This window comes from Lutjanus erythropterus, chromosome 3 (assembly GCF_056507025.1).
Source record: "Lutjanus erythropterus isolate fLutEry1 chromosome 3, fLutEry1.hap2, whole genome shotgun sequence".
Lineage (NCBI taxonomy): Eukaryota > Metazoa > Chordata > Actinopteri > Lutjaniformes > Lutjanidae > Lutjanus > Lutjanus erythropterus.
The window spans coordinates 25,393,651-25,417,344 of record NC_139319.1 but is presented as its reverse complement, the minus strand read 5'-3'; positions in this window follow the sequence as shown (position 1 = coordinate 25,417,344).

Here is a 23,694-nt window from a genome sequence, read left to right as displayed (position 1 = left end):
GCGGGTTATAAATTCAAGAAATGTACACCGACACTTTGCCCCGCTAAAAAGACTAGAAGACCTACCAAATGTAAAGACATACCCATCCTCTTTTTGACTTTTGAATAATAAAATAATTGCTGTTTTTTTTGTTTTGTTTTTTACAAAAGACTATTGTGTTATGGTGTCTTTCATATGATTTTATTATGAATTATTAATACTGGCTATTAAAAAACATAATCTGATTAACCCTGCCAAACACCTAAAATCTTGCTTTCTTCTTCTAAAGGAATTGGCTTAGTTATAGCTCCTGCTTGGCCATAAAATAACCAAACAGGATAGTGCATTGCCAGCAAACCAGCAAAAAGCAACAGATGAATGCCAAAAACCTCTGCCAAAGACTTGAGCTTGCACCCACTGTTCTCTTACTGGTACACAGAAATTTTCTGCCTACTTTGTTGAATTACAGGATTTTTATGCCTGTATGAAAAATGTTTTTTATTCATAACTCTTATGGATGAGCAAACTCTGTTGTAAAGCAGCTACATACCATCTAATGTAATTAACATGAAGCTACATTTTCTATCCCCAGCTCACTCTCTCTCTGAGCCTGAGGTGTAATCCGTGTTTGATGAGCATATGCATATGTTGAAAGAGGGAATGTGGTTTTTGAAAACCTCCGTCAGAGGGAATCTGGTGACCTCGAGCTTGTCGTCATTTTAATGTTGCATTAAATGAACGTGCTCTGACTCGTCAAGTGGCTGCATGGAGTGGCGAGAGGAGAGACGTGTGGTCGTCATGCATCCGTAACGAGTGGAAAGAAAGGAAGACCACACAGCAGCACGGTCAGATCAGGTTGTCAGAGACCATATTTAAAATCTGGGTCAGAGTCCAACCCGTAACCTCTCTCACACACTCACCATTACTCTACACTCCCTCCTCTGCACCCCATTTCTCCTTCATCTCATCCCACCGCTACTCTTTGTCTTTTCTGCTTCTCCTCTTCACCCACTTTGCAAATCCACATATCTTCTTTTCGTTCACTCCTTCCTCCTTCCTCCTCTTTCTTACTCTCCATATGCCAGGCCTGGCATGCGCTGCCTGAGCCATCCACAGAGGCAGCAGCTTTGCTGTCTGCCTGTGTTGTGTTTCGTGGACAGCATCTTCAGATTAAGATCACATTAGCTGGATTCTAAATGAATGAAAAATGTAATGACAGATTTTAAAATGTCACTTGAATTGTGGAGAATACAATAGGGGATTTTTAACTCTCCCATGAGGAATTATGAAAATTGGATGCGGGTGTACGGAACAGCCATATGATTCATATGCAGGTCCAGTGGCAGCCAGACGAGTTGTGACTCTTACAATAAGTCTATTCAGTTCTACTTTCTAACATTTAAGAAAAAACAGGCGCAGCTGGTGCTACAGTACTTACACAGGACTTATTCAGGTACTTCTATTATATGGTAAACAAGTGAAGACAAATAAATGGAAAGTACCGTAATGCACTATATTTTTTAAGAAATACTCAAACATTTTGGGATGTTAGTTTGATAGGCTTGAAAACTGATGTCAAATGTGCTTCTCTGCATCTCTGTCTTAGCCCACAGACTGGAAGCATGGGGGCAAAAGTTAGCCTTCGTTAAAAGAAAACAAAACCCAGCATTGGTTGTTGCTTAGTAGGTTGTTCCAATGCATATTGCTTTTTAAAAAACAAAACAAAACACAGGATACAAAGTGTGCAGTTGCTGGTTGCTTTTACAGTGCTAGGCTGGCTGTTAACCCTTACTTTCAGACAGTGTAGTAAGATAGACTAAAAAACTCCTAAATCATGGTCACTGAATTTGGTAAAGTGCTGGAATATTCCTTTAAAGGAGAAATATGTGATATAGTTACTGCACTAAATCATAAAATGACCATGATAATGTCATCAGAGATTGAATAAACATGCTTAGTTGAAGTACCTGCTTGTCCAACAACAACGCTACAGTCAGCATGTTCTTCTTTGACATTTCCATTCTGGGACAGAGCGCCTGTTATTGTTTGCTCGTTTCATGTTTATTAAAGTTCAAATCAATGCCAAATGTTCACAGAATGAGTCAGTGTCTGTTTATGAATCGTATTAAATCATTAATAATCTTGTAGAGGGAGTAGATGTTTATAACGCTTAAATTGAGGAATATGTTAATGGGGTCTGGCAGGCAGAAGGCAGGCAGTCACTGAACTCTATGGTGTGTATTTTAGGAGGAGTGGGCTCTTCTTTTCAGGATAATGGGCTTAGACTTACATTGACAGACAATTGACAGTTATGAACAGCTGATCAACTAACAATCTAGGACTTGTTGTCACTTATTATTGTCAAAATATAATGTTGCACTGTTCATTGTTCCTGCAGATGGCAGACAACCTGCCTGAATTTTGTGTCTGGATCGTGTATTAATATTTAATATACCATTTACGTCTCCAATTCACTATATTCTACAGAACTCATTTTTGAATGCAAGGGTCTTACATATTTCTCCTTTAAGTCATGAAATTATAAATTAACCACTCCTGTCCTTCATATAGTCTGCATATGCTTTAGGGAAATGCAATGTATCGCTGCTCTAAAACCATTAAAGAGCCGGTGATAGAGTTTGATTTAAGATTTAAGAGGTGACAGGCTGATGCTTACTCTCTAAGGCAGACCTGGCAGGCCTGCAGCAACTATAACAGTGCTCTTGCTACCATTCATCATGGGAAAATGGCAAACACTGTGCAAATCAACTGGCATAAATGTCCGTGCTTCTTTTCAGCTCGGTGCCTCAGAACCTATTGTGGCACTAACAAGGCTGCCAACAATAAGACATGATGACACTGTCCTGTTTTCACGTTGGAGGCCTCCCAGTAAGGAGTTCTCTTCAATACCTCTTCAGTGTGACATGGAGCCGGGCCCACAGCCACCAGCGGAGCCGAGCTGAGCTGCTTTAGAGCCCTGCTGAGACCTGCCAGACCCACAGCTTTCCCTGCCAGGGGCCTCGGCTCGCAGTCAGAGTGAGTTACAGCCCATGCTCCTGACACACACATGCTAATGTAGACACACACATACAGATAGCTTTTAACAGTATGGAGGCATGCAGACTCACGCATGAATGGAACACATATTGAGTAAATGTGTGCAGCCATAAACCAATGCACGCATACAGATAGAAAAAAAAACTAATCATGCAGACAAGTGCAAATGCATGTACTAGAGATGTTCCAATATCATTTTTTGGATCCCAATTCCAATACCTGAACTTTGCGTATCATAGCAATTCTTAAGTCAAGTTTCAAGCAAGTCCCAAGTTACTGTGGTGAGAATCAATCAAGTCAAGATGTGTCCCTGCTAGAAGTCAAGCAAGTCATAAGTCAAGTCATATGAAATTCTGATTTGATCATCTCTGCTTACTACTGTCTTCAAATCTTAATATTTTTGGACTGGCCCCTCTGCAGCCACTGCTGGCCTGCTGCATCATAGTAGGCTGCCAGGTTTGCACGCATTGCACTAGAAATCACCCAAACGTTTTTTTTTTTTTTTTAAACTTCTCAATATCTAGAAAATGCAAACATTTAAAAAAGTCAAGCTCTTTTGTGTCATCTGTCTCAAGTCTAAGTCAAATCCAAAGTTGAGAAATCAAAGTCAAAGTCCAGTGGACTTGAAGTTCAAGTCCGATCCCCAAACAGTTTGGTATAATCCACTTCAGAATCACAAAAGAAAGCCCAGTCAAAAAGTCTGCTCCCAGTTTTACCACAGATCCCTGCAAAACTCCTGGAGAAACTCCAACTGGTATATGCCATAGATGTATTATAAGGACTAACCACTGGACGCAAAGATGGCACCCATTCAGGCCAATGGGAACTGAATTGACATAGAGCCTGGCACAAACTCCAGGGTCACATCCTGGATATCATGCTCACTGAATATGTGCAGTAATGTTTCCCCCCTTACCCCTGCCCACGAGGTCACACTTGGCACACAGACTTTACATTGTGACGATGTCTCAGATTTTTGAATTACTTTTCTCAACTCTCATGAATGTTTAACGACTATAAAAACTCCATGGATCAATGCCCCATCTAAGTTATATTATGCATCTATTAGAAGTATACAATCCATTCCATTCCCAATTATTTCTCCTTCTCATACAGACTCCAGAGACCTTGTGATGCCATGGTGGCATTGTTCTCCTCCACTAGCCATAAAATTTGGCATATGGGATGCTGCTGGGAAGCAGCATTGTCCGGGGCCAATACATTACATGGTACCAAATCAGTGCATAGACTTGTGTACTTGCAAATACCCAATCCTACATTTAAGGCGATATCGGAGGCATTTTCCAATAGTGGTATCGGTACTGGAACAACTCTAGTATGCACACTTGCAAGTAGACATACCCAAGTAACAGAGGGTGCAGCCCTGCTGCACCAGTTACATGAGGGTAGCCTCTGCATGTACTCATGTTCCTAACCTTTTTATTCAAGTTAGAACCACAGTGACCACTTGAACACACATAGATATGATACATGCACATACAACAACTATGCGCCAGGCTTGCAAACATGTAGTAAAGTGAGCATATCCTCCTACAGGAATTCTATCTGTCAGGGTTAGTTTAAGGTCAAGGTCCGGCAGCTGCTGGATCAGCTGGATTGATCTGTCTGGGTAAACATGTAAAGTGAAAATGAGCATGCTTGCGATTAAAGGCTTAGCAGAAGGCGTGTCTGTGTGTGAGTGAGTAAGTGAGGCACAGCATCAATATAGATGTAGATGAGATCAGAGTGTAGATGAGAGCGATGTACAGATATATTAGCTTCAGCAGTGTGTCAGTATGTGCTTCAAATTAATCTTTTTTCATCATGGCTCAGACAGGATCATCTACATCCCATCTCAAGATGGATATTGATCCCACCAGATCCTGATTCAGTGCCCACATTTCATTTTTTTAATGTATGAGCCAATGAATTGTCTTGTTTTTAATGAAATCTGCAGGTGAAACATCTTAAATGATTCTGTGTGTGTCTAACTTGTAAATTCAACGAGGGTGATCTCAGTGTTTACAGTTAAAAGTTTAAATGGTTTTCCTATGAGCTGAAAAAAATCTGTGGTTTTACGCCATTACAAATTAATTTCATTTTTCTAATGAATTAGTGACAGGGCATTAGGAACTGTTTTTATGTGCTCACATAACATATGAGGTTAAATGTTTCTGTAGCTACATTCATAAGGCTATTATTTGTGACAAACCATATTTACTAAGGAGAATTAATTGTATTGTATGTACAGTATACTACCGCAGGGCACAGTTTGTATTCGGACAAATGTCACCCAAACATGAGTCATCAAATCTCTCCAAAGGCATGGAAACATCATTAACGACGTGACTAAAATCATTGACTGGCCCTCAGGGGTCTTTGATCATTCACTGCTCACTTTTGTCTGTCATGACATGAAAAGGAACTTCATATGCCAAGGTTTTCCATCCAATTCATTATTCCGACATTCACAACTGTTTAAAAAAAACTGTTTTGGGCAAGAGGAAGATTGTTGTCATAGTAAATAACCGACAATATATGGTTTAAGTGTGGTTAAGTTTGGGCAAAAAGGGGAACTTTAAATATAAACATCAAAATCTTTTTATAGGTGTTGGGGAGTGCTGCATTTAGACAAAGCAATGTCACTTGAGTCACAGTCGACTGGGTCTAAGGACTACAAGTTAAAATGGATCACATCTGGGGATGTTGAGTTATTAAGAGAGCTAATCAGACCTCTGTAGTTTTCTCTTTGTCTCTGCTAGATTTTTTGAGGCCATATTAGCCACTACTATCATACCCAAATTTTTGACCAAACTGTCAGCAGTTGAGGTGCCTTGTAGATAATGTAGGTGCCAGGTTTCGACAAAGAAGAAGAATGCGTGGATCGGCTCTGACTTCATCAGAAATTATCCACCCGCCATCCACCCAAATGTATTATTTTCTTCTATTTCTTCTATTTTGTAGGCAATAATACCTTTTAAGTTATGTTGAGCAGTGTGAGCTTTCCAGGTGATTACTTTGTTATGTATTGTATTGATGTATGAGTGTTTTCTTTAACAATTTACTATAATTATTAGATATCAGTAATGTCATTCCAGCAAATACTGTCAATATTTAAGTAGCAAAACAAAAAGAATGTAGTTATAAACTTTAGATAGCAGCAGAAACGCTCTAGAGAAAACAAAATTAAACTTTTAAGCTTCTGAACTAAATTGTTTTAAGCTCTGCAGACTTATCAGGAACACAGCTGCTTTACCCCAAACAATTCCACTGCATGAACTTTGACTGTGTGTGCGATGTTTTGGATGTGGAGAAGAACACAGGACATTAATTGACATCAGATCCCAACTGATCCTGTTGGTGTGTCGGGAGATTTAAATAATCAGTGTTACAGCTCATACATTGTCACATTATCAGTCTTACTGGGGTAACACACCCTATTTCCCATCCGTTATTAATCAGAATATTTATTTTTATGACCTGGCCCGCCCGATCCGTGGATTAATCACAGTACCAGTGGTTGTAACTACAGTCCATGCGTCAGTACTGTAGAATAAAAAAAGGTGATATCTGCTGCATTGTTTTTGATCCTCAGTTCACATGTGTGGATACATGTCCATTATGGAGTTTATCAGGGCCTTAGGACAACAAAATTGATAGAAAAGACATTGTTGACAATGTTGGAGTGGCACAACACTCTTACCTGCCTTCAGTATATAGAGCGTAGTTATCATTCTCTTCTACGGCAGAGCTGTATGTGGACATAACCATATTTAGCACTCACAGGAGGGCTGACAATCCTTTTTTCACTGGCTGTACAAATGTATCTCATAGCAGTAATTTATGTGTGTGTGTGTGTGTGTGTGTGTGAGTAGATATAGGGCTTGTGTCTACATTAATCCCAGGAATGTTGATGTGGTCCAGAGTTTAATAGAACGAGGCGTGGGTGTGGAGTAAGAGTCCCCTAGAGCAGAGTGAAGGTCTTAAAGTACTAAAAAGCCTTGACCCAGACCCTACACACCCACTCACAAGGACAGCACCGCTCTTCCAGCCCAGCAACATGCTTTCAAACTTTGGCCGTGCAGCAAAGAACACGACGACAGACACAGACAGAAGAAAGTCGAGAAGTATATGAACTTAAATAACAAACATACGTTTCATAGATAAAGATAAGCACAAAATGTACCCAGCCACAGATGTCGATGCCTTCGCTGTCCCTCGCTCAAACACACACACACACACATCTACGACCAAACACATCCCTGTTGTCTTGTGTTGCTCGTCATGCAATGAGGAGCACATGACTTAAATCGGGTGTGGTGCATGACCTCTTATCGGACAAAAGCGTCCCACAGAGAGAGCTGATGGGGGAGACTGTGCCTCCCCGCCTGTCGGCAGTCATGAGGTCTACATCCCGTTCGCCACGCTGTGTCTCGTGGTCCAAAGACCATAAAATGTTGGCGGTGTCTTGTCAATAAATCAGCAGCTTTAGCCTGAGGAGAGCAGCATTAATGGAGGGGGAGGAAGTGCAAAAGACTTTTTTTAACGCATGTTTTGCAAGAATGAATCCTTTGAGTTTTTTGTCACGTCCTATAAATGTCTCACCTAGAGGGCCTGATGTCTCTCACTGAGAATGGTTGGTTTGTGTTTCAGGCATTTATCCTGAAGCTTCTGAGTACTTACACAGTCATGCAGAGCTAAATGCAAATACTCCTATGACGCAAGCTATATCCTGTTTTATCTCTTTTACTCTTCTCTTTTCAGCTGATGTGCTCGTATCATTTAGCTGTCACAATGATGATATCTGTGTGTTGGAGTAATGAGTGGTGTATCTTATATCTTACAGGGATCATTTCTTGACAGTTTCCTCAACATTGCTCATAATACCTCACCATATGTCAATTTCAGCGAGAGGACTGTCTTTTCAGCAGTAGCCATTCTTGCACTGAAACCTCTGCAACCCAGTAAGGCTAATATACCATATATTTTAATGTTGCGTGGTAGGTTTCACAGGCGGGTAGTTAAAATGCTTCTGCAGGTGTTAAAACGGCCAATAAAGCAAGTCGTTCCACAACCAAAGCAAGGTATCATTTTAGAAATCAGTGAATCTGAAGCCAGTGAGAAGTAAAGAATGGGAGAATGAGGGTTATTAAAGTTTACAACTGAACATCCTCTCAGCAGATTGCTCCCTTTGATTTTTGATGGCTGAAAGAGGCTGGCAACGTGTAACTAGAAGGGTGAAATCAAATTGAGCAGAAATGTGTGAGGATACCAGTCCCCAGTGTGTGTGTGTGTGTGTGTGACTGTCAAAGCCAGCAGTCCCATGACAAGGTAGCGTCATTCAGAGGCAATGCCCCCAGGCGGCGAGCCACTTAGGGAACTTTAAATTGGAGTAGTGTTCACTAACAGAAGCTTACTGGGTTCATCCACTGTCGAGATATGAAAAGGACCAATTGTCTGCTGCACTGCTGATGGCTGCATGAAAAACAAGGAAAAAAAGCTTTGAATCACAGGCCTATAGTGCGTGTGACCATGGCTAATTGTGAAGTGAATTGAAGAACCAAAGGAAATATCAAAGGACGTACAGCAAAGGCAGATGTAAAGATTGATGGCTGCAAAGAAGGCTGTCCCTTGGAGCAATGACTACCTACCTACACTGTGAGGAGTAAACAATGTGAAAGGAATAAGTGGAGTTAAAATAAGGTTTGTAAAATGTTTTATTATTGGATTATGTATACTAATTATGTGTTACATGCTGAATAAAGATTCTGTTCAAAAGGATATTAACTGTGTTGTCTCTGTGTTTTGCTTTCTACTGAAGATGTAAATCTTTAAAGAAACAGATCATGAAAATATGTCATTAAAAAGGCTGGATATTGTAGTTTTTAGCAAACATTACTCAAACAGGTATAAATAAATAAATCTGTTAGGGACTACTTTCAGTGGCAGAATAATACACATTTTGTGCAGCAGGATGGTGTATATGGGAAGAGTTGGGGAACTACTTTGAAACACTGCTTTGCAAGCTACCAGTTACTTCACATCGGAAGAAGATGAACCACAGCAAAGCTACCCTCAGGTACAGAATCCATGTGTTATGAAATTATAGCCAACTATAATCCAAAAATTACAATGCCCGTAAATAATGCTACTCCCCTGATTTAACTGCAAAAAGTGCCAACTTGTTTACAAGGCATGTAGTGAAAATCTGATATAGTGATAACCTTACTTATGACTAACTGACTCCTAATGTATTCAAGTTTAGTTTTGCAAATTAAAATTCAAAACATTTTGCACATGCACTACACAAAGACAAGTATGTGGTAATGACTGGCATGCTGCCTTTTATGGCCTCAAATTATTTGTTGTTTCAGCCGGTAACTACACAAAAACTGAACAAGTCCTTTAACTACATGTGAATGCAGCTGAGCCACCAGCAAGCTACTGCAAAACAAAGTTAAACTATTAGTTTAATTGCATGCATTTCACTCCTCCCCATCACTGTTTGTGGAAAATCAACTACAGTGACCATATGTTTGTGTAAATGAAGGAACGTGGCAGCCTGTGCAGGGTGGCTCATTGATGTGTTTATAATAGTCTTAGACAACAATGGAGCTTTGTGGCACGCAGGAATAATCTATATCAGGGTCCAATCACTGTTAGTCTTGCTCTTTTTATTGGATTTATCTGCAATAAGAAAAATATAGACTATCACCAGGCTTATCTTTATACATAGATAATGGTTCCCAGAAAGAAAAACACATGTCACCAGCTCCCCTGTGTGAAACCTACTTGTACATAGGTGGTTTCTTCAGCTGCATGGTAACTGCTCTGGGCTAAAATATGTGTACAATTAATAAATACAGTAAAACAAGTTTGATTCACCAATTGTTTGAGTGTGCGTCACATGCAGATTTAAGTTTTCCATTTACAATGAACAGTCACATAATATTTTTAGGTCATTTCATTCAGAACATCTGCTTTAGTTGAAAACATTGATGGAAAAACTCAAGAATCATTTACAGTATTACAGAGTACACACACGCAAGCATGTTTGGGGTAGAAGAAGGAAGCTTATCCAGTTCTTGAAAACACAAAGTGTGTTATCAGGCCTCAACTGCTATGTAAAACAGAGGAGTTCAGCCTCCATTCTCTATGCAAAGAGACAGTCCCCTGAACGCAGTGAGCACAGGAAACGTGTAAATGATCTAACTAAACTTGTTCAGCTCAGCCTGTCTGATGATATGATGGTCACAGTCACACACAAACACACACACACACACACACACACACATGCAGGACTAATGAGTCAGACATTCCCTGCATATAAAATAAGCTGCTCTCTCACAAATGTTTGATAAGCTACATCATTGTGTTGGAGTTTCTGTGGTATGTTACATGCTGCCGTTTGCCAGCAAAACACTTTCACTTTGAAAAAAAAAAAAAAAAAAGTTTAGTGCTTTCTCAGAGAAAGAGGAATGACAGAAATACTTGCAACTTTGAGACATTCTAAAATAGGCAGTCTTTAATTGCAGCGGTTTTCAGTACCTTATCTGGTATGTGTTGATATCACTGTTATTCATGTCTGAAGAATCTGTGGTGAGTGTTTGTGTGAGTTCTTGAGGCAAACCACAAAATTCCTTCAAACCCCTCCACCACCAAATTATTAACCGCTCTGAACAAAGCAAATTGTAAACTGCTTGGAAATGTCACATGAGGTCTAGTTCGAATAAAACAGAGAGCTCTGATGGTCACAAGCAGGATCTTATAAGCGTTGACAGGGAGAAGTGTCAGCATTTTAAAGGGATAATTCAGACTATTTGAATTGGGGTTGTATGAGGTAATTACGCATAATCACTGTATTTTTTACGCTAAATGCAGCAGGGAAACTAAGTAATGAACTGCTGTGGACAGGGTCAGAAACAAACAGATTTTTTTAAGTGGCTAGAATATTTTTTAAGTGTATGGAATAGTTTCACCACTTTACTTTTGCCATCAAGACAGCTATTTCTCATGGTGAACTGCTGTTACATAAGCCAAACGTTCCTCTCTTGAAATCAACCAGACTGCATAGGTAAAATTGATCATTTTACCTTAGAACACAAGAGCTACTGGTGTACCGCTGCCTCAATCTATTTGTTTGTTTGTGCTGTCATGTGACTTCAATATGCTGTTATTTTGCTGGTAGATGAAAATATAAGCAGCCAAAATGTCTGGTGGGAAATATACAAAATATCTAAAATAAAAAAAAGACCATTTTTAAAAATCTAAGTAAATCTAAGTAAATAAATGTGATTATTTTCTATTCAACACTGACATTTGCTGCATGCTGGATGTGGAACTGTGACTTGGAAAAATTACTGATTGGCACAATCCACTGTATACTTAAATGAGCATTGGGGGATTTAATTTTAGAAGGTTAAATTAACATTTAAGCGTTATTTTACATCTCCTGTGGGTCCAGATGACAAAAGAAACTGTGGTTATTTAAAACATATATTGGATATATTTGTATATATACATTTGTTATATATATTTGTTTTATATGGCTGCAGACTTTTTAAGTGGCTAAAAAAATGTGTTGATGACCCGTCCACGGCTGTACATTATTGAACTTCAGTGCTAGTGCTCCTTTCTGTTTCTCCAAACTGGTGATGGACTGACCACCATCTACTACAGGTAATCTGGACTATCCATGTAAAAATCAACCCTGGTTTGTTATGAAACCTTATGAAAGCTCGTGCCACATCTGAGCTGTGGGAAAACACCCATGTAATTAATTGAAAAGCAAAAGGACGGGAAAAAAAAGATATTTTACTTGCCAACTATCCTACCTATCAAATGTTCATACAAGACCTGAGGTTCCACCAAAGACCTAAAAGCAGTTTAAATGTGGGCGGCCGGTGATACGCCCCACCCAAAGAGCTGCATCGTGTGGCCCATTCATAAAGCCTGCACGCCCAACCCTGGAGCTCCATCTCGCAGCCTACCCGTGATGCCTATGAGCCTGAGCCAAGGAGGTGCATCAGGAGGCCCGGTCACACAGCCTGCGATCCACACCCTGGAGCTGCATCGGAGGAACTGCTTACATAGTCCAGTGGGACCAGTCTCGGATTTGCAAACATGCAGACACGCCTTATCTGTGCTGCGTTTTCTGCCAGACACTGAACAGACACTCGCAGATAAGACAGCAGAGCCAGATGAACTCACACCTACGAACTTTAAATACAGCTCCTCAAATGGTGTATTCAAAACACCCGCTGTTAACAATAACTAAACATGGTTACAAGGCTAAAATGTCGGCAGAAACTTGTGTGTTTATCATCGGTAAATACACACAGCTGTTAGTGTCCTGTGTAGCTAGTGAACAATGCTGGCAGCTCCACACCTTCAGCACAAGGGACACATTAAGAGAAATAGTAGGAGGAACTGGCCCACTCACTCTACAGACCGGTCCCTTGTGAGTGTGTGTGTGCGTGAGTGTGTGTTTAATGTAAAATGTCCTCATCCTTAAGAGTGGGATGAAAAATCTTATTATAAGTCACAAGGATTGCAACATGCCTGTCTAAAAGTAAAGTATGTAGGCCTTCGATGAACTAATAGAGGAGTGGAATCATTTTCAAATAACAGGAACATAAATCAAGGGCTTGAAAACTTCGACTGCACTTTATTTTACAGTACACTAATAAGATGTAACAAGCCACACGTATCAAATTATACAAAAACTAGAAATATGTTCTTTAATAGCCAGTAGCCAAACACAGCTACACCCTCATTAGACGCCATACACATGATAGGACGTAACAAGCCATACTTTGTACCAAATTAGACAAAACTAGAAAGAATGTATTCTTTACTAGACAAGAGGTATGCCATAATTAGACGCTTACTAGGCTTTATCAGAGGGTAATTAGGGAAACATTTCCCTTCAGTTTACAGTACAGTAAATACTCTCTAATAAAGTCTAATAGGGTCTGACAGTAGGAAATAATATACTTTAGTTTATAGTACAGTTCTGTGGTAATGTGTTCCTAATTACCTTCTAATAAAGTCTAATAAGAGTCTAATAAAGGGTCTGATACTGTCTAAGAAAGAACATGCTTCAAGTTTTTGTCCAATTTCAAGAACGGCTTGTTATGTCTTATTAGCGTACCGTAAAATGAAATGCAACCACAGCTTTTCAGAAAATGTCACACCAAGTTTGCCCAAAGTTCACGTTCAGTTTTGAACTCCTCTCCGAATTTGGCCACGGTAGAGCAATCCAAAAGCTTAATAAGCTTTTACTATATGTGCCTAGTGTATCGACTTCCTAAGTTATCTTAACAAGAGTCCAGCACGATGACTCATGCCTATGACCATCAAATGTTTTCTTACTTGCATTAGTCAGGTCCCACAGAGGGAGATGATGTTTCAGATGCAAATAGAGAGAGATGCCACGCTCACTCGCTGGCATGTTCCATTGCTCAACCTGTTGATCAGGCTCCTTCCCGAAGGGCCTCAAAGCTTATTTCACTATGGGCTGATTCTGTCAGAAGTGGCAACAACCACAGGTGGCTTGTCTGCCAACTGCCCCGAGCTAAATGGATACTGTTATTTAAAAAAAATTTCCATAAGCTGGTCATACTGTACTGTAGGTATAAATCGTGTACAAACGACATGTGCAAGTTCGTAAATCAGCACCCACATTGAATGATCAGAAGGAGTCAGCAGGGTTTTGAACTATGTTGAGCAAAACACCCCGTTTGATAAAGATATGGGTGAAAGGCTGAATTGACAACAAGCAGTTTCAGGATGAACTTCTGTCTGGGTTTTGCAAGAGTATGAAATCTCCAGTTTCAACAGCAATCCCTATGGCCTACAGTGACATATGACCCCGACACCACACTTGGTCAGTGGTTTGGTTGGCTGTGAACACACACACACGGACACGTTTGCACACACACATACACAGGAGGACCCTCTTTTTTTTTTTTTTTTTCCGATGGCCGTCGTGAGTAGCAGACGGTTTTGCCATCCCTCTCCCAAAATAGCCACCCGTTAGCACAGCCAGGTCAGATGGTTTTGAAACATCCATGGCAAACAGCGCTGGAGTGGAGAGGCGGAGGGGGTAACAAGTACGTGACCACCTCCTGGAGAGCTCCGGTGAGGTGGTCATGGATGGGCCTCAAGTGGAGGTTTCTTTCACACTTGGGTGACAATGAGTGCTGGGGAACAAAGGAGGGGGGGGACTAAGAAAAACTGGTGGTGTATGTGTGTGTGTCTGTGTGTGCATGTGTGTGCGCGTGCGCATGGGTGTTCACTTGCAAGCAACAGGTGGTCAGCATTTGATCATAACATTTTAACATATGGGTGCAGACAGCCAAAGTCATTACATCATGGCAGGGTTTTCTTTCCACAAATCAGCATCCACTTAAGCACTTGCAATTAGAAATTTTAAACCTTTTGATTTATGATTAAGGATTACTTTATGAGGAGGGAAGCATGATATGGTAAAACTGTATGATACTGCAAATTATTTTTGACACGTATAACACTTGTGTTATGAGTCACACTTAATGGGAATGATCATTTTTGCATCACAGTTTTCAGTTTGACTGGAAAAACTATAAAAATCATGATGTGACATTTCCTTACACCTAGAAAGCAAGATTTGTAGGACTTCTCTGCAGCATCAGAATATTCTTTATAGTACTTTTTTGTTACACATCTTTCCTAAATTAAAAAATTGCAGCTTCTGCGATTTGAGTTCTGAGTTTTTGTGAACATACAAAACAGAGCAGTTCCCATGAAAATTTACCAGCACGGCAGAGTGGTTACTTGCATTACTCTAATTTGGTTTTGTCCATATACATAATATTCATGAAGGCCATATAGTATTTTTTCCAGTTTATCTGTAATCTCTGCTAATTAAAAACCATTATAGCATCCGCTTTCCTCTCTCTTCCACTGCTGTTTCATATTACAGACATATCTGAGCACATCTCGGCTCGTCAATTCAACACATTTGTCGTGCAATGAGATGAGGTTTAACCCATGATGATCTAGGGGGAAATGATGTTCCTTAAAGGCCAGAAATATTGAATAAACAATGATACTGACACTCCAAAGCACTCTCTTTTAAAACAATTAAAACTGTCCTCCTACAACATGTTTCAGCATCAAGTCTTCATCGGAGAATCAAAATGACTTTTTGACCCCAACACTCCTACCCAAACATTTTTTTAAACAATGACATTAGATCTTTTTTTTCCCCCCCAATAACTGCCATATCTATACAAGTGCAGTGAGCCATTCGACATACTGCTGAAAAAGACAAAATTAGAAAGAGGTTTTCTTACTGCTGGAACAGGACCTGGAAGTTCCGGTTTCACTTCACCTCTGAGTATAGCACAAGTATGTACAAGTGATGGAGAAGGTGCAGGATCTTTGTTTTTTCTTCACAGAGATCTTGATTGGACGCACTTGTTCATAAGACTTTAAGGAATACAAGAATTTTGCAGGAAATTATGATATATGAATATTTCTAAAAAATGTAAAGGGAAAAGGGAGGTAAAATTGCATACAGGATTGTGGGGTTCTCTCTGTTAAAGCATCAATACATGTAAACAAACACAGGCAAACAGTGGTTTCCTAGAGACATAACCAAGAAATCATTCTGGATGAATTCATTTGTGTTTTCACAGACTAATCAGAACCATGACAAAAAGGATTTTGAACGTCAACTAAATAAAATTTTTGCTGACAAATTTATAGGCAGTAGTGAGCAATCACACGCACCATCTGGTTTGACTGATGTCGCATCGAGAGCATTTTTAGCCATGCGACTAGCACGCACAATCTGCGGAGGAGTTGGCTAAAAGTTAAAATGATCCGAGGGCCGGGCAAACCATGAGACAGATCTGATCTTCCTCTCTGTGTGTCTCGTTCACATGCAGGCAGGCATTTGGCTTATTGATTCATCAGAGAAATAGGCCGGAGCTTGACAGGGCAACCCAACATGCAGTCTCCTAATGACTTAACCACATCAACTCTTTTTCTTCTGTGCTGTTCACCCTCCCTCCATCTCTCCCTTCAGGCACCAACCGTGGCTAGAACATGGTGAGTCACGTTGGAACAAAAAGCCCCATTCAAAACACACACACACTCTCTCTCTCTCTCACACACACACACACACAAAAAACTCCTGATCAACTCTAGCCAGCCTGCCTCTTAATAAAAACTCCCTCTCTTCTTCAGTAAACCCCCCTCCCCTCCGCCCTTTCAATCTCCAGGCAGAACCAGATCGCCATGGCTGCGGGCAGACCAGATCAAGCCAATCCAGTCGTCGAGCGAGGATCAAGTCACCATGCTGCTCCCAGAAACCACCAGGAGCCAAACCTCCTGAGGTCTTCCCACCACATCACACAGCCTGCAGCCTGTGTGTGTGCATCTGTGTGTGTGTATGTGAGAGAGAGAGAGAGAGAGAGGCAGAGAGAAGAAAGCAGGATTAAAAGATAAAAACCATACGAGCAAACCAAATCTATTTTGAAGTACTATGACTTCCTTCCTCAAACGAGGCCTCAGTTGCCTTTTTCGTCCCACATGACACACCATCAGGGTCACTCACTGGCCTCCTCACAGACCTATACTCTGGTCTGCAACTCACCAGAGAAAACCGAAAAGAAAAAGGGCTGAGCTTTTTCTTTTTTTTTTTTTTTTTTCCTTTTTGGCAGTATTTGATTAACAATCCCAAAATGAATTTGTGATGTCTGGTTTTGTTTCCTCTCTTGAGTTTTAATGGGTATTATCCTCAACTGATCTCTGTGCTCAACCACCTGAAAATCATGAACTTAATAGAAAAAACAAGGTTTCAACATGTACTTATGTTAATGTCAGTAATTGAAGTACTCAGAACCTTTACTTATGCTGTGAGAAAATATAAATATATCAGCAAAATATAATGAAGAGTATTATTATATTATATATTATTATTATCCTAATATTATTAAATCATTAACTTCTAAGCAGTGATTTAATGTTGTAGCTGGTTGAAGTGACTCTGTTAAATAATAGTAGAGTAAAAAGTGCAATATAATCCTAAGTATAAAGTAGCTTGAAATGGGAATAATGTACATTGTTACCAACAATGTCTTTTTTGTTACCCGCTGAAACCTACATAAATTATCATTCTTGCTAAAATCCGACATATTTACATGTTGTATTTTAATATTGATGTTCATTAAAAGTAAAATATTAGGCAACTTTTTTGTAAAAAAGAAAAAAAAAAAAAATTAAAAAATGATCCCTCTTAAACAGTTTTAGTAATTCACTAAATGTGTGCGGGGGGTGTCTGTATTTGCAGAGATCCTGTCCTCTGCTGCATTTCCTTATTTTTATTTTTTTTCCCCATTATTTTTCTGTGCTTGGGATGCTTTGCCAAACCAAAATGTCAGCATTTGATGTCCCAGGAATGAGACTCAACAATCAAATATCTCTCTGATGCATTTACAAACAGCTCTGACAAATCCTCTCTTTAACGTGCACTGTTCCAATCAAACAAACAAACAAAGTAAGTAATGATCCTCCGACTCAAAAACGTGTTTTTCTAATATTTATGTTGTCTAACATGTCTAAACTTGACTATACTGACATGTATCACTAGAGAAGTAATTTCACATTCCTCTCTTGAAGGGGGAGACGTCTGTGCACTTCCCTAAAATCTGGGTTTCAAACATACCCTGGGCAAGCTAGATTTGCAGGCAATAAATTAATAAATTCTAAAGCCAACCTGCTGTATAATATGCTTTATGCAGTTAAAGAAACATAAAACCTCCAGCAAAGAACAGAAGGTGACAGTTAACATAAGATGTATCAGACACTGCCAGTTACAAGCTAACAAACAATATAAATAAATAAAGGATGCTAACTACATTTACATTCTGATACATTGATTTTGGTACACAACAATCTCCTCATCTGACACGGAAGCTTAAACATGTATGGCTGCTCTCACTGATGATTCCTCAGACACTAACACTAGCCATCTTGATGCGCTCCGCTCTTTAACCGGTCAACTAGCGCAAGCAGTGGTGGAGGGTGGGGCGCATAGACCGTATGTTAAACAATGGATCAATTCTGTTACTTTGCTGCCTACTTCTCACTTAAAATGTTCTTAGAAATGTGTTTTAGTGTTCTTTTTTTTTTTTTACTGTAATCTGAGCAAGATCATGACCAGGCAGGGGCTGCCACTGTGTGTCCGGTTTCCAGGAGATCCTCCTGAATCTCAGACCAAACTCTAAAGCTAAACAGTGTTGATCAAATATGGATCAAGATTCTATTTCTGCATAGCCTATTTCTCATGTAAATGTTTTCAGAAATGCATTTTAGTGTACTGTTTAGCTGCAATATGAAAAACCAGGCAGGCCACCAAATCCAAATCCAAAAACCAAGCCAAAACCAATCACCACCAAAGTCACAGTACATTATCCAACAGCTTCATGTACTTGTCAAGACTGCATGCTCTGCTTGCTTAAAAAAACAAGATAGCAACCCCCAACATGACAGACTCGAGGTTTTAAAATTGTAGTCCACAAAACAATAGGTGACTTCATGATTGGCTCCTGCTTGGCGTGGCTTGAGGCCAGATCCAGAATATCTGAATGAGGAAGACAGCGTAGATGTGCTTCCAGCCTTTTTTCAGAGTTTTGTAAAAACTTGTTATGTGGGAAAACCATGTTACAGCAGAGTATTTTTACATTATAACATGTCAAGAAGGCAAATTTAAGCAAAATGCAAGTACATTAAATCTACACTAAGTCCTGTGAATCAGCTTTTCTGCCACTGCCTAATGTACATCTATTTGAAAACTCAAACTGCCAAATAACAATGACGAACTATCTACTTAAAGAAATAGTTTCACTAATCCTTGTGAACGCCTGCACTGCCTTCACTCATGTGCTACTTAAACCTCAGCTATGTTACCTGAACTTGTTCATCATGACAACAGTATAAAACACGTTTTCTCTCGGCACTGTGCCAGTATTCACACCAGCAGTCCATATAGGAGTCGCTCTGCAGGCTGCACAGTTTAAGTCACACACTAGTGTGTGTGCTGTGTATACTCTGTGATAATAGGTTCATGTAGTGACACTTCACTGACAGCTTCATGGCCTTTTGATCTAATGATAACCTGTATATTAACCCCCTTTATGGTTCAAAGCTCTCTGACCAAACTATCACAAGCTGCCCGTGTTTTCAAGCAGGAACGCTGGCAGATGTGAGTTGGCGAAAATGCTCTTCTCTTAACATTTTATTTTTTAGTCTTATGGTAATTTTTATCTTTTGCTGCTCAGTTTTAATCTAAAAGTCCGTTCCCACAGGTGACAGCCCCACACAAAACAAAACAAGACATGGAGTAAAGGAAAAAGGCCTCTCAAAAAAATCCTTCTGTCTGAGTTCAGTTGAGCTAATTTGCCTGGAAAAGCTTCCCTCTGTGCATGATTGTTCTCTCCGGGCATGGGGGGTCGAGTTCCCAGTCAAAAAGCACGTAGATTATTCAGCACATTTGCTTTGATATTGCGAGGATGAGGGCTGGGGGGCAGAAGAGATCCCGGAGGGTAACTGTCTATCTGTGGGATATTAGACAATTATTCAAACGCACAAAGCTCCTGCCGCCTACATCCATTCCAGCAGGGTAACTGTCTGTGCATGTTCTCTTGTTACCTGCTGGCTACAAAACATACATACTCCCCCCCAAAAAAACTGGCCTATATATATCTACTCTTATGCAGGCCAAATGCTACACATAATTATGCTAAATATAAAAGAGCGTTCCAATAAAGTCAAGTATCGGCACATCAAGCTTCCCCACTGTACTGAATGCAAAAAAAGCTTAAATATGCCGCAGATCAAATTCCCATTACTTACATTAGTGATAGAGTTGTGACTCAGAGTTATTTCAGATATTTCACTCAGCTCAATGAACTGTGGCGGCACAGCCAAACATATATTTACATTGGCTGAGCCTGAGTGTATGCACAGCCTCACAATCATGATCTAGGCTATAAAGTTATGGACATGAATAGCATGCCAGTACATTTTACCTCATGATGTTTCTTGCCTGGGGCGACTAACTTCTACTGTTTGCAGATCTCTCTGAGAAATGAAACATTCAATCCCAGCAGATCTTACTCAGGAAAATGTTGGCTTAACGCTGTAGTTGGAGTTGAAATGTATGGGCACAGGAGTGTGTGTTCTTATGTAATACAGTCCAGATGTTATGACAAGTTTTTGAGTCAAATAAGCTTAAGGATGGAGACATACTTGCTTTTTAACTGAACGCTTGAGTAAACAACTGCCAGCGTCATGAACAGGATTGTTCACATACTTGCCCATGTGCCACACATGGCACAGGAGGATTCCTCTAGTGGCCACACTAACAACTCAGACAGTATATAATTAGATGTAAATCACACACTGTAATATTTTGTGGGAAACTGGTCTCAGTCGACTGGTATGGATAAAATTGCTTAGTCAGCTCAGGTGTCAGATGATTGGTGGACAAAAGATGTCATTGGCACTGCCCCCACTCTGTTTGTCCAACCATCTTGGACTTGTTATTTTTGCAGGTTTCCACATCAAAGACAAGACATTTGAGGACGTCACTTGGGGCTTTCTGAAACAGTGATCAAACCCAAACAACTAATCGATTAATCAAAAAATTAACAGATTAATTTATAATGAAAATAATCTTAAATTGCAGTATCAGACACATTGTATTTATAAGTATGTATAACAATTTATAACTTGCTTTCAAAACCTTTCTGCCATCATTAGCACTACTGATGTGCCTATTAGGCCCTAATCCTGTCACATCCCCACACTGCCCCTACCGTTCACGTGTGTATTGCATCTTGTGTACGTGAAGAACCACACTCCAAATGGACACAGGATACGTGAGACAGTCATCATGTACATGCAAACCATTCTAGCGGCTCTGATAAGCTGTTCTTCTGTTGGTTAAAATGTGAATGTACTATAGAGGTGCATATAGAAGTCCTTCCAGTTTCCCCCAAGGAACCTTATTACAGGAAAGAAATGTTATGTTTTGATCCTGTTTGAATTATGACATGAATTACATGTTTGTTAATTCTTAAGACACTTTTAGGAAAGAAATATAAGAAATTCATCATTTCATTTCAGCATTTCAAGACTGTACATCGTACAGATTCTTTGTAAAATTCTACTAGATTTGTTTTTTTTTTTTTAAATGTGTGTTGAATAAATGAATTATTTAAAACAAAACATTACAGAGTAATATTTTAAATCTCCAGTCAGCTTTTAGTACTGACATAATGTGGAGCCTTCCAAAATCTGGGTTATGGCTTTATTAAATTCTCAGTTCAGCAAATCAGGCTGTGAATATGTTATCACATAAACTATAGGACCCTACAAGACACTTGGCTGACGGCCCTGGTCAAAGGATACTTGCCACTGGGCCCAACAACTTTACTGGAGGAAACAATGCTTAGGCAGAGCACAGGCACATTGTTTGCTAAGTGAACCTAAACACAAAGTACTGCTTTGCAGTTTTTTTTGGCCATGAATCAAAGTATTAGACACATTAAAAATTTAACTGATGATGCGTGAATGCAAAGTCAGAGCATCACCAGCATTTTTACAATTCATCTGTGCCAAATTCATAGCAATCTACCCAAAAGCATTTGAAACATTTAATTCAAAACCACAAATGTGAATCTCATGGTGGCGCTTGAGGAAAAGTCAGGTAATCATCAAACTCACTAGAATTCATCATCTGAGAGCCTGCAAGTTCAAGTTCAAGGTTCATATAAAGACAGTTCACAGGAAGTTTTATGGCCTTTTATGGATCATGGATCTCATGATCATGTATTCTGTCCCAGTTTATGGTTCAAAGATTTCTGACCAAACTTTCACAATCCATGTAATATTTGTCGTGATCTTTGAGTTTGGTCCAAAGCGGTGGACGTACCGACAGAGACCAACATACAAACACTGCCACCCCTAAAGCCATGTTAACAAGGCAACACAGTTTCTGTGTTTCTGTGAACTGAATAAATAAACAGCATGCTGTATAAGAGGCCTATAGTCGGCACCACTGGAGAACAGATTTATACATACACAGTATACTGGTAGCACAGCACTGTTTGAGTAAAGCTGGTAATCAGCAAACAGTTAGGGTGACTGTTTGGTCGACTGTACATATTTTCGACATATTTCTCCTTGTGGACCCAGACAGATTCTTCAGACTATTGTGTTTGCTTATCTGCAGCATGACTTGCATCATTTAGAGTACTGTATTGTACAAATGATGCAACTCTTTCCCTTGGTATGAAAAATGACATGTCTACAGGCTACAATGTGTTTCATACCCACATAGCAACAGGAAGGCTTTAGGACTGTATAAAGCAAAGGCAATAGTTTTACATGACAATTTCGTCTGAATATTCGAGGCACATTTTAATCTTCCCTTAACTCTCAACTGGGTCCTGACCCAGATTTAGAAAAAAAAAAAAGCCTGTAGGGGAATGCGTAGACCTACAGCACGCTGTACAGTGTGAGTGTGTAACACTGGCAGGATCGGGTGTGGTGAGAACAGGAGCCATGATGGAGAATACTAATAAGACAGACGAGAGCTTAGAAAGCAAGGATGACTCAGTGTCATCACCCCAGACTGTATCTCACCATAAAGGGCGGGGGTGAAAACCTGTCTCCCCACGCCAACTCTCCTCTCCATCCCTCCCATCCACCCGTCCCCAGACACTCAGACAGGGTGAGGAAGAGACCGGAGGGTGGTGGACTTTACCAAAACCCTGCACCAACCCAGATTCAGAACAAACCGGCACCAACAGCATGTGAGTCACAAAGGAATTTCCCTGACACATTTTTTAACCAAAGACAGTCTATCTTACTTTCGACTTTCTATTGGAGATGTATGTGTGGCATCAAGTAATCTAGGTCATGTGCAACAAGGCCTGCAAGTTTCAGCTGCACTAAAGACACACCTTAATCCACATTAGCAATCATCTAAATATGTATAAATCTGTTTTCACTTGTTTTTCAATGATTATGGAGTGTTTCAGTCAAGCAATTATTAAAATTAGAACATGTCTAAAATAATTACTTAATGGTAGTTCTTTGGTTTTATTCCACTTGCATCTTTTCCCAGATGTGACATACGCTAACCTCACTGGAGTCCAGATGGGAGCAACATGTGAGTCTCAACAAACCAACGTGTGGTTTGACTGACAAGTCAACCTGTGTTTGTCTTCTTGTCTGTCTGGCAGATGGACAAGACAGATAACTGCCTACAATGGAAGACGAGGACGTAGTAAAATACCTGCAGCTGGACTGTTTGATTTTTTTTTTTTTTTTTGACATTTTTGTCTCTGTGCCTTTTTATACTAATATGAGAAAGAGATCAGAATAGAAGTGTTTTTTAAAGTGTGTTAGAGAGGAAGAGAGAGCGATGAGATGTATCAAGGATGTGCAACTGTGTGTGTGTGTGTGTGTGTGTGTGTGTGAGTGATTACAGGCTGAAGGGCAAAGAGTTGAGGTGGTGTTTGATGCTAGTCTCAGTGGCAGGCTTCAAACAAACTGTCGCTCTGCTTCTGTCTAACGCATGCATACACACACATGTTC